The following is a 12275-nucleotide window of genomic DNA, read 5'->3' on the forward strand; positions in this document are numbered from 1 at the left end:
GATGAATGAATAACTATTTGAATTGGTTTTGATTTGAATGGACTTACACAATACATCCATGGTATAGACCTGTGGTTTCCAACCTTTTTCAGTTACTGTATTACGGTGGGAACCGCTGGTCTATACCACAACATATGACATTTCAGAAGTTGTAGTGCTATGTACATTTGACGGTGGTTGTTTTTAGGCCTGTACACCATAGTATTGAGGTTTGTCCTTGCACCCCACCAAGCTTTTCAGACAAAAGATCTGCTTTGGCTTCAAACGCTGATGTGAAGACTCTGATAGACGGTGTGAAAAACGCAGACTCCACGGCTTGGCTTCTATGGTGTCGTGGAACAGGAGTGATGACACACAAGATTATGATACTGTAGTGCAGGGTTTCCCAAACTGTCCTGGGGCCTCCCCTGGGTGCACGTTTTCATTTTTGCCCTAGCACTACACAGCTGATTAAAATAACCAGCTTATCAAGCTTTGATTATTTTGGGCAGCTGCAAGGGTAAAAACCAAAACATGCACCCAGGGGGGGCCCCAGGACCGACTTTAGACAACCCTGCTATAGTGCACAGGTGTCAAACTCATTCCACAGAGAGCCTAGTGGCTGCAGGTTTTTGCTCCTCCCTTATACCTGACTGATGAATTAAGGTCACTAATTAGTAAGGAACTCCCCACACCTGGTTGTCTAGCTCTTAATTGAAAGGGGAAAAAACAGCAAACACTAGTCCCTCCATGGAATGAGTTTGACACCCCTGCTGTAGTGYATTTGGGGGACAGCACTGATGGTCTCTATAATACATACAGGTCCAACACATTATTGTATGTATATGGGCTGAAGATTGTTGCTCATTCTTCATTTTCAACACTTCACCCATCACCCCATACCTATAACTAACAATTTTACTGTTGCCACCAGGCTACAGTATTTGAAAAGACCATAACTGCCAATCTGCACATACACCTACATGCAACTTTACTGCTATTGTAGATACACWGGAAATGTTTAGAACTGCATGCAATCTATATTTAACCAGTGGTGTGTCCAAACTATAATATAAGCCTATGAAAAAAGGATAGCTAGGATAGATGGCTGTTAAATCGCCACTCACATACCATCATTATTAGATTCAATATGAGAAGTCCTAACCAGATGCCAATAATGTTTCCTCTTCTCACATCATGATTCGGTGTGTGCTGTGGGCAGACTGCTTCCATTTACAGAAGCGTAGACAAAACAGAATCCAGGAGATGTCAGATGGCCCAGTATTAACCCATAATATCACCATAGAGAAAGACATATTTAGATTCTCCTGTAAAGTAAAAGTATCATGCATGTCCTCAAGTTTTCAGGAAGGATTCATGTTGACAAAGAGGCCTCTATTCAGTCATGCATTTTAAAAAGAAAATGTTACGTGTCTGTCTTTTTACTACCACAATCTACTGCTGTATGTATGGTGCAACCTCAACCAACACATACTCAGTTACAGAGCCTTCAGAAAGTATTTATACTCGTTGACTTATTTTGCATTTTGTTGTGTTATAGCCTGAAAATCTCACCCGTCGACACACAATACACCATAATGACAAAGTGAAACATGTTTTTATACATTTTTGCAGATGTATTGAAAATGAAATACAGATATCTCATTTACATAAGTATTCACACCACTTGAGTAAATGCTTTGTAAAAACACCTTTGGCAGTGATTATAGCAGACTTTCTGGCTAGGTCTAAGAGCTTTCCACACCTGGATTGTGCAACATTTGCCCATTCTTTTCAAAATTCTTCGAGCTCTGTCTTCTTGATAAGCAACTCCAGTGTAGATTTTTGCCTTGTGTTTTAGGTTATTGTCCTGCTGAAAGGTTAATTAATCTCCCAGTGTCTGGTAAAAAGCAAGTTTTGCTGAACCAGGTTTTCCTCTAGGATTTTGCCTGTGCATAGATCCATTCAGGATAAAAAATAAACAGAAAAACTCCCCAGTCCTTAACGATTACAAGCCAAGCATACCCATAACATGATGCAGCCACCACTATTCTTGAAAATATGGAGAGTGGTACTCAGTAACAGTTTGTATTCAAGACAAAAAGTTCATTGCTTTGACACATTTTTTGCAGTAATACCTTAGGATGCATGTCTTGGAATATTTTTATTCTGTACAGGTTTCCTTTTCACTCTGTCAATTAGGTTAATATTGTGTAGTAACTATAATGTTGTTGATCCATCCTCAGTTTTCTATCACAGCCATTAAACTATGTTGCAGTTTTGAAGTTACTAATTGGCCTCATGGTGATATCCTTTGCGGTTTCCTTAATTAATAATTACTGCTTTTAAAAATGTTACCTATCTACCAATAGGTTCTCCCTGCGAGGCATTGGAAAACCTCCCTGGTCTTTGTTTTAAGTTTTAATGTCACATGTACAAGTACTGTGAAAGGCCATTCTTGCAAACTCAAAACCCAACAATGTAATAATCAATAATGTATTACTAGAAAGAAACACACGAGAAATAAGAATAAGAAATATGAACACAATAAGTAAGTAAGCATACTATATACAGGGTCAGTTCCAAAACCATATTTACAATGTGCAGGTTATTGAAGTAATGGAGGTAGATACAGTTGAAGTCAGAAGTTTACATACATTTTAGCCAAATACATTTAAACTCAGTTTTTCACAATTCCTGACATTTAATCCTCGTAAAAATTCCCTGTCTTAGGTCAGTTAGGATCATCACTTTATTTTAAGAATGTGAAATGTCAGAATAATAGTAGAGAGAATTATGTAGTCAGCCTATTATTTCTTCATCACATTCCCAGTGGGTCAGAAGTATACATACACTCAATTAGTATTTAGTAGCATTGCCTTTAAATTGTTTAACTTGGGTCAAATGTTTCGGGTAGTCTTCCACAAGCTTCCCACAATAAGTTGGGTGAATTTTGGCCCATTCCCCCTGACAGAGCTGGTGTAACTGAGTCAGGTTTGTAGGCCTCCTTGCTCGCACACGCTTTTTCAGTTCTGCCCACACATTTTCTATAGGATTGAGGTCAGGGCTTTGTGATGGCCACTCCAATACCTTGACTTTGTGTCCTTAAGCCATTTCGCCACAACTTTGGAAGTATGCTTGGGGTCATTGTCCATTTGCTGACCCATTTGCGACCAAGCTTTATCTTCCGACTAATCTTGAGTTTTTGCTTCAATATATCCACATAATTTTCCTGCCTCATGATGCCATCTATTTTGTGAAGTGCACCAGTCCCTCCTGCAGCAAAGCACCCCCACAACATGAGCTGCCACCCCGGGCTTCACGGTTGGGATGGTGTTCTTCGGCTTGCAAGCATCCCCCTTTTCCTCCAACATAACAATGGTCATTATGGCCAAACAGTTCTATTTTTTGTTTCATCAGACCAGAGGACATTTCTCCAAAAAGTACGATCTTTGTCCCCATGTGCAGTTGCAAACCGTAGTCTGGCTTTTTTATGGCGTTTTGGAGCAGTGGCTTCTTCCTTGCTGAGAGGCCTTTCAGGTTATGTCGATATAGGACTAGTTTTACTGTGGATATAGATACTTTTGTACCTGTTTCCTCAGCATCTTCACAAGGTCCTTTGCGTTCTGGGATTGATTTGCACTTTTCGCCACAAAGTACGTTCATCTCCAGGAGACAGAACGCGTCTCCTTCCTGAGCGGTATGATGGCTGCGTGCTCCCATGGTGTTTATACTTGCGTACTATTGTTTGTACAGATGAACGTGGCACCTTAAGGCGTTTGGAAATTGCTCCCAAGGATGAACCAGACTTGTGGAGGTCTACAAAAAAGAATTCTAAGGTCTTGGCTGATTTCTTTATATTTTCCCATGATGTCAAGCAAAGAGGCACTGAGTTTGAAGGTAGGCCTTGAAATACATCCACAGGTACACCTCCAATTGACTCAAATGATGTCATTTAGTCTATCAGAAGCTTCTAAAGCCATGACATAATTTTCCAAGCTGTTTAAAGGCACAGTCAACTTAGTGTATGTTAACTTCTGACCCACTGGAATTGTGATACAGTGAATTATAAGTGAAATAATCTGTCTGCAAACAATTGTTGGAAAAATTACTTGTGTTATGCACAAAGTAGATGTCCTAACCGACTTGCCAAAACTATAGTTTGTTAACAAGAAATTTGTGGAGTGGTTGAAAAACAAGTTTTAATGACTCCAACCTAAATGTATGTAAACTTCCGACTTCAACTGTATGTATAGGGTTAAGGGAACTAGGCAACAGGATATAAGATAAACAAAGTAGCAGCAGTTTGTATGTGATTGGGTGTGTGTGTCTGCATGATTTGATTTGAGTTTGTGTGCATGTGTGTCGTGTCAGTTTAAATGTATGCGCATGTTATGTGCGAGTGAGCAGATGATGGAGTGTGTGCGAGTGTGCATGGCCCTGTGAGTGTGCATAGAGACAAAAATAAAAAGGTCAATGATGATACAAGGTTAGCGCCGATAGTCCCTGTGGCTATTTTGTTAGCTATATAACAGTCTTATGGCATGGGGATAGAAGCTGTTCAAGGACCTGTTGGTGCCAGACTTGATGCACCGGTACCACTTGGCGTGCGGAAGCAGAGAGAATAGTCTATGGCTTGGGTGGTTGGAGTCTTTAATGATTTTCCGGGCCTTCCTTTCACACTGCCTAATATAGATGTCCTGGATGGCAGGAAGCTCGGCCCCAGAGATGTACTGGGCTTTCCGGACCACTCTGTGTAGCGCCAATGTGATCGAGGTCGATGCCATACCAGGCAGTGATGCAGCCAGTCAAAATGCTCTCAATGTTACAGCTGTAGAACTTTTGGAGGATTTTAAGGCCCGTGCCAAACTTTTTCAACCTCCTGAGGGGGAAGAGGCGCTGTTGCCCCTGCTTCATGACTGTGCGTGTGTCTTTAGACCATTTTAAGTCTTAAGTGATTTGGACACAGAGTAACTTCATGCTCTCGACCTGCTCCACCGTGGCCTCGTCAATGTGGATAGGGGCGTGTTCACCCCCCTGTTTCGTGTAGTTCACGATCAGCTCCTTGGTCTTACTGACGTTGAGGGAGAGGTTGTTGTTCTGGTACCACACTGCCAGGTCATTGACCTCCTCCCTGTAGACCGACTCATCGTCAGCGGTGATCAGGCCTACCACCGTCGTGCTGTCAGCAAACTTGATGATGGTGTTGGAGTCATGCGTGGCCACGCAGTCGTGGGTGAACAGGGAGTACAGGAGGGGACTAAGCACGCACCCCTGTGGGGCCCCTGTGTTGAGGATCAGCATGGTGGAGGTGATGTTGCCTACCCTCACCACCTGGGGTTGGCCAGTCAGGAAGTCCAGGATCCAGTTGCAGAGGGAGGTGTTCAGACCCAGAGTCCCAAGCTTGGTGACAAGCTTGGAAGGGAGCGTTGGAGCCTGTGTAGTGATTCCACCTTATTCCTATATTGTCCTTTTGCTCGTTTGATGACTCTATGGAGGTCATAGCGGGCCTTCTTGTACTTATTTCTGTCTTCGGCCGTAGCCTCAGGGTTGTTTACGATAGTCATGTGTGTGGTATCCCTGTCTTTTAGTTTAGCACCAACCTTGGTGTTAATCCAGAGCTTTTGATTGGAAAGGCAGCAACACTCACCGTGGGGACAACAACGCCGACACATGTTCTAATGAAGCCGGTGACATTGCAGATAATTACATTTGTGGGGTACAGAGATAAGATAGGCATTCAAAAATCATGCTAAACACTATTATTGCACACGGTGTGAGTCCATGCAACCTATTATGTGACTTGTTAAGAAAATGTTTACTCCTAAGTTGATTTAGTATTGCCATAACAAAGGGGTTGAATCCTTATTGACTCAAGACATTTCAGCTTTTCCTTTTAAATTAGTTTGTAAAAATAAACATAATTCCACTTTGACATTATGGGTTATTGTGTGTAGGCCAGTGACAAAAATCTAATCAATTTTAAATTCAGGCTGTAACACAACAAAATGTTGAACAAGTCAAGCGGTGTGAGTACTATCTGAAGGCATTGTAAATAGGCAGATTACAATATCTAGATGGATATACATCTATGACTCAGATAGATATTACATAATGTTTCACATTGTGATATTGGGGGAAAAAACTCTTCCCCCTGCTGCTGCTTCAGTTGAAGCAACTTCCTCTTCTCTCAGACCTGTGTGACAGAGAGGCGGTTGAACAGTCACATTTCCGAAACAAGAACGAATACTGCTGGATGACAGAGCCGCACACTCACAACACACACAGAAGAAAAGCACTTGCAGTGGTGCTTGCTATTTGAAATAGTACAGCCACTGACAAGGTGATACCTGACTGAAGTCCTGGCTGGAGTTCAAGACAGAAGGATAGTTTGTAAGAGGAGGGTTGACTCCTGTGCGACAATGCTGAAATCATTCAACCTCTTAAAGCAGTTAGGATCTGTGGGGAAGTAAGTACTTTCATGTGCCATTTTGGACTTTTTGGGGGGGGGATTGTAAATGCTACAATAGCCTATTTCTGTTGATTACAGTAGTTTAGTAGCATACTACACTAGTTATTACAGAAAATAGAGCTAACAATATAAAATGGGGAATACAATCATGAGTTAATGTACTTCTGTAACCAATGCTACATGTATCAAGTTTTGTGACAATCTAAACTCCAGTCTGGTTCTAAGTTTTAGTCTTATTTTCACTGTGAGCACCTGTGTGTTGAAGGGAAAACCTTTAGACAAGCTTTTGGTGAGTGAGGAGTTTATTAAGAAGAGTCAGCTGAGTTCTGCTTAGGACAGGGCATCTTTGGTGTCTGAAGAAAATCTGAGTTTGTTATTGTCATGCCATCCTTAGTATGAAAGTAAGAAGAACAATGTTAGGAATCAGACAGACAGGTGAGAAAAGTGGATAACTGTAATGTTTAGTCTGGATGAGTGAGAGATCAGTCATAACAATGAACAGTTGTTTTAGATAGTGTCATGGGCGAGATGACACGTGCAGTGTGTTTAAATCATGTTTTACTTTGTGTGTGGCCTGTGACATAATGGGTTAAAGTGTAAAACTTGAAAGCACATCCCCGCCCACAAGATATCCCATGTATCTCAAAAGTCAACTGTGTCCCTGGCTGACCTAGTAATGTGACATTTACAAAAGCCAAATCTACATGTAGTAGATGTAGTATATTATGCTGCAGATTAGCTGAAATATGTCATTGGACACCCACGTTGGGTTGTTGATACCCACGCTATCCTGGCTGAGAACTGAGGGTGTCTGCAGCAGGTTGGCACAGACCATGGAAGCTGTGTGTTTGCAGGCCTCTCTTCCACTGACGTGTTTTCAGAATATTGACATGCCCTGCTAACTAACAGGGCGGCTGCACCAGTAGAGAGCCACTTTAGATGAGCAGCTACCTACACTCACCTGACTGACTGTAACCGTAACTATCAAGACACGCACACAGGCAGACACCTATGAACTTTTATTTAGTTGAAGAAAATAAAAAACTGTTGGAAAATGCTTGAATGTAGAAATAATAATGTAAAGTGTCCATCTGGTGTTGTAACAGGAAAGTTGAAATGAGAGTGAGTGACACAAAAGAGGGAACTTCCTCTTGATGTCATAGGTACTTTCACAAAGATGGTGGGAATATCTCCTGTTATAGATTTCAATCAAAAGACACAAATGCACATGTTTAGGTGTGTACCGATCGTCGTGGTAATCATACTCGGACCAAGGCGCAGCGTACGTAGAGTTCCACATGTTTATTAAATGAAACTCACAAAAACAGCAAACGAACCGTGCAGTAAATGCAGTGCTCCCAGGCAACTACACAAAAACAAGATCCCACAAAAACCAGTGGTGAAATGGCTGCCTAAATATGATCCCCAATCAGAGACAACTATAAACAGCTGCCTCTGATTGGGAACCATATCAGGCCAACATAGAAAATATTAACCTAGATAGGAACACCCCCCCTAGTCACACCCCGACCTAACCAAAACCTTGCCAGCAGCATACCACCCTGCATACCACTGCTGGCTTGCTTCTGAAGCTAAGCAGGGTTGGTCCTGGTCAGTCCCTGGATGGGAGACCAGGTGCTGCTGGAAGTGGTGTTGGAGGGCCAGTAGGAGGCACTCTTTCCTCTGGTCTAAACAAAGATCCCAATGCCCCAGGGCAGTGATTGGGGACACTGCTCTGTGTAGGGTGCCGTCTTTCGGATGGGACGTTTAAACGGGTGTCCTGACTTCTCTGAGGTCATTAAAGATCCCATGGCAACTTATCGTAAGAGTAGGGGTGTTAACCCCGGTGTCCTGGCTAAATTCCCAATCTGGCCCTCAACCATCACGGTCACCTAATAATCCCCAGTTTACAATTGGCTCTTTCATCCCCCTCCTCTCCCCTGTAACTATTCCCCAGGTCGTTGCTGCAAATGAGAACGTGTTCTCAGTCAACTTACCTGGTAAAATAACGGTAAAATAAAATAAAATAAAATAAATAAAAAAGAGAGAATAGCAAGGCTCTCTATGGTCAGGGCGTGACAAGGTGCTAATCATGTGACCTAGCTGTGACCTGGGTTGGGGTTCAAAGCTACACTGCAGCTGTTTCACTGCTATCAATCACACTGCTCTCTATGAGCCCGATTCAGACTTAGGAAATGTATGCCTTTCCTATGCACTTCTCAGTATTTGGTATTCAGATGTACCTTCTGCAGGCGCATAACGGGCTTTGCAGGCGTGGTTCCCCTGCGTGGGCTGAATTAATTTAATAAAATAGCTAAAAACACTCCCACTTGCTGGCCAACAGATTTTCTCATGGAGTTTTCATTCAATAGAGTTTTCCGTACATTTATCTTAAGCCATCCCTTTAAATAAGGTGTACCTTTACTTATAATTTTGTCGATAGACTCACTAGAATACATGGCGAGAACGGGTTCAGAATATAGGGATCAATGACAGGAAGCCAATTAAATATATTCTTCTCTGTTTCAGCACCAACTGATTTAAATAATTCTGATCTTGTAGATTATTTCTGCACATTTTAGGGTTAGGAAAGTATATATGACTCATGAGAAACAGGGTTGGAGAGCCTTTACGCACTAAATATATTGATGGATGAAAAATACAGTGGTTGAACAGTAGTCCTACAAATCTACCCTAATCATCACTAATCATGGAACTGTATGACAACGGTCCAGTCATTGTGAACCATGCGCCAGGCTCCGGGTTTAAACTGCTATGTGTAGTCTGAGTTCCATAATTATTCAAATAGGCTACAGGTCCCAAATTATTGCACAAAGTTAGCCTAATATTATCCTGTCACGAACTTCAAAATGAGCAGACCAAGGCGCAGCGTGCATTGAGTTCCACATCTTTTTAATACAAAGTGAAACTAGAAACAAAAACAACAAAACTGACAAAGAACGTGACGTCGTAGTGCCCAAACACGCTAACACAAACAATATCCCACAAAGCAGGTGGGAGATAGGGCTTTCTAAATATGATCTCCAATTAGAGGCAACGATTACCAGCTGCCTCTAATTGGGAACCATACAAAACCACCAACATAGAAATACACATTCTAGAACACCCCCCTAGTCACACCCTGAGGGCGTGACAATCCACTAATGCTAGCGACCCCAGGAACAATTTACAAGGCCGTGACAGAAGACAGAAAAGTAAACGGAATGGAATGGAATTATGCAAATGTGGGATACAAATTGAAGAAAACTAACACTAAAGTGACAGTTATAAATGTATGTGGGTATTACTGACGTAGATCCCGATAGCGGCTAATATTTAACATGATACAAATTCTAAACTAAAACTGAGAAAASCCCGACATACAGTACCAGTTAAAAGTTTGGACACACCCACTCATTCAAGGGTTTTTCTTTATTTTTACTATTTTCTTAATTGTAGAATAATAGTGAAGACATCAAACTATGAAGTAACACATATGGAATCATGTAGTAACCAAAAGAGTGTTAAACAAATAAATATGTTTTATACTGTATTTGAGATTCTTCAACGTAGCTACCCTTTGCCCTGAGGACAGCTTTGCACACACTTGAAAGTTTCTTCAAGTGCAGTTGCAAGAATCATCAAGCTCTATGATGTTTTTGGCGCTCATGAGGACCTCCACAGGAAAGGAAGACCCAGAGTTACCTCTGCTGCAGAGGATAAGTTCATTAGAGTTACCAGCCTCAGAAATTGCAGCCCAAATAAATGTAACAGACACATCTCAACATCAACTGTTCAGAGGAGACTGCGTCAATCAGGCCTACATGGTCAAATCGCTGCAAATAAACCACTACTAAAGGACACCAATAATAACATGAGTAATGGACATTAGACCGGTGGAAATCTGTCCTTTGGTCTGATTAGTCCAAATTTTAGATTTTTGGTTCCAATAGCCATGTCTTTGTGAGATGCAGAGTAGGTGAACGGATGATCTCTGCATGTGTGGTTCCCGCAGTGAAGCGGGGAGGTGTGATGACATGGTGGGAGCTTTGCTAGTGACACTGTCAGTGATTTATTTAGAGTTCAAGGCACACTTAACCAGCATGGCTACCACAGCATTCTGCAGCTATACACCATCCCATCTGGTTTACGCTTAGTGGGACTATCATTTTGTTTTTCAACAGGACAATGACCCAAAACACACCTCCAGGCTGTGTAAGGGCTATTTGACCAAGAAGGAGAGTGATGGAGTGCTGCATCAGATGAACGCTGACCTCGTACAATCACCTGATGCCTTCAAGCCCATTGGAGATGGTGTTTGGGATGAGTTGGAACCGGCAGAGGTGACGGAAAAGCACAACAAGGTACTTAGCTATGTGAGAACTCCTGTCAGCGAGCCCTGTTGGAAATGCATTCCAAAGCTTCGCATCGAATTGGCTACTTTTGAAGAAGTCTAAAATGTAAAATATATATTTTGGTTACTACTAGATTCCATATGTGTTATTTTCATAGTTTTGTGTCTTCATATTCACTATTCTACAATGTAGAAAATAGTAAAATAAAGAGAAACCCTTTGAATGAGTAGGCGTGTCAAACTTTTGACTGTACTTGTATAATTGAAGCATTATAAAGCGCACAAATCAACTTTTCTCTCTCTCCGGTCGTCTCTCTCGTCCCTCTCTCTCTCTCTTCGTCTCTCTCTGCTCTCCATCTCGTGCTCTTTGTTCTCTTCTCTCTCTCTCTCGTGGTCTGTTTTCTCTGTCTTCTCTCTCTCTGTCTCTCTCTCTCTCTGCTCTCTTTTCTCGTCCGTCTCTCTCTCCTGTCTCTCTCTTCTCTCTCTGTCTCTCGTCTCCTTCGTCTTCTCTGTCTCTCTGGTCTTCTGGGTCTCTCTCTCTCTCTCTCTCTCTGGCCGTCCCGTCTCCTCTTTTGTCTCTCTGGTCGTCCCTCTCTGGTCTCTCGTCTGTCTCCGTTCGTTCCTCTTCTCCTCTTCTCGTTCTCTCCTCTCTCTCTCTCTCTCTCTCTGATCTCTCTCTCTGTCGTCCATTGTCTGTCTCTCTCTGGCCTGTTGTCGTCTCTCTCTCTCTGTCTGGTCCTGTCTGTCTGTCTGGTCTGTCTGTCTGTCTGTCTGTCTTGTCTGGTCTGTCTGTCTGTCTGTCTGTCTTGCGGTCTCTCCTCTCTCTCTCTCTCTTCCTCTCTCTTGTCTCTCTGTCTCGTCCTGGTCTGTCCTCTCTGTCTCTCTCTCTTCTCGTCTGTCTCTGTCGTGGTCTCTCTCTCTCTTCCCGCCTTGTCTCTCCGTCTGTCTCCCCTTCTCGTTCTCTCCTTCTCTCTCCGTGGTGCTCCTCTCTCTTCGTCGTCCTCTCGTCTCTCTCTCTCGTCTGCTCTCCTCTCTGTCGTCTCTCTCTTCTGTCGTGTTCATCGTCTCTGTCTGTCTGCTGTCTGGTTCTGTTGTCTGTGGTCTGTTGTGTCTGTCTGTCTGTCTTCCTTGTCTGTCTGTTGTCTGTCTGTCTGTCGCTGGTCTGTTGCTCTGTCTGTCTGTCTTCTCGGTCTTGTCTGTCTGTGCTCTCTTGTCGGCTGTCGTACTGGTTGTGTCGTCGTCGTCTGTCTGTTCTGTGCTTGCTGTCTGGCTGTTCTGTTCTCTGTCTGTCTGTGTCTGTCTGTCTGTCTGTCGTCTGCTGTCTGTCGTTCTGTCTTCTGGTCTTCTGTCTGTCTGTCCTCTCCTCACTCTCTTCTCTCTCGGTCTTATCTCTGGTCTCCCTCTCGTGCTTTCTCTCTCTGTCTCTTCTCTCTCTGTCTCTTTCTCTTCAAATTCAAATTCAAGCTGCTT

The sequence above is a fragment of the Salvelinus sp. IW2-2015 genome, linkage group LG18, assembly GCF_002910315.2.
Source record: "Salvelinus sp. IW2-2015 linkage group LG18, ASM291031v2, whole genome shotgun sequence".
In the NCBI taxonomy this organism is placed as follows: Eukaryota; Metazoa; Chordata; class Actinopteri; order Salmoniformes; family Salmonidae; genus Salvelinus; species Salvelinus sp. IW2-2015.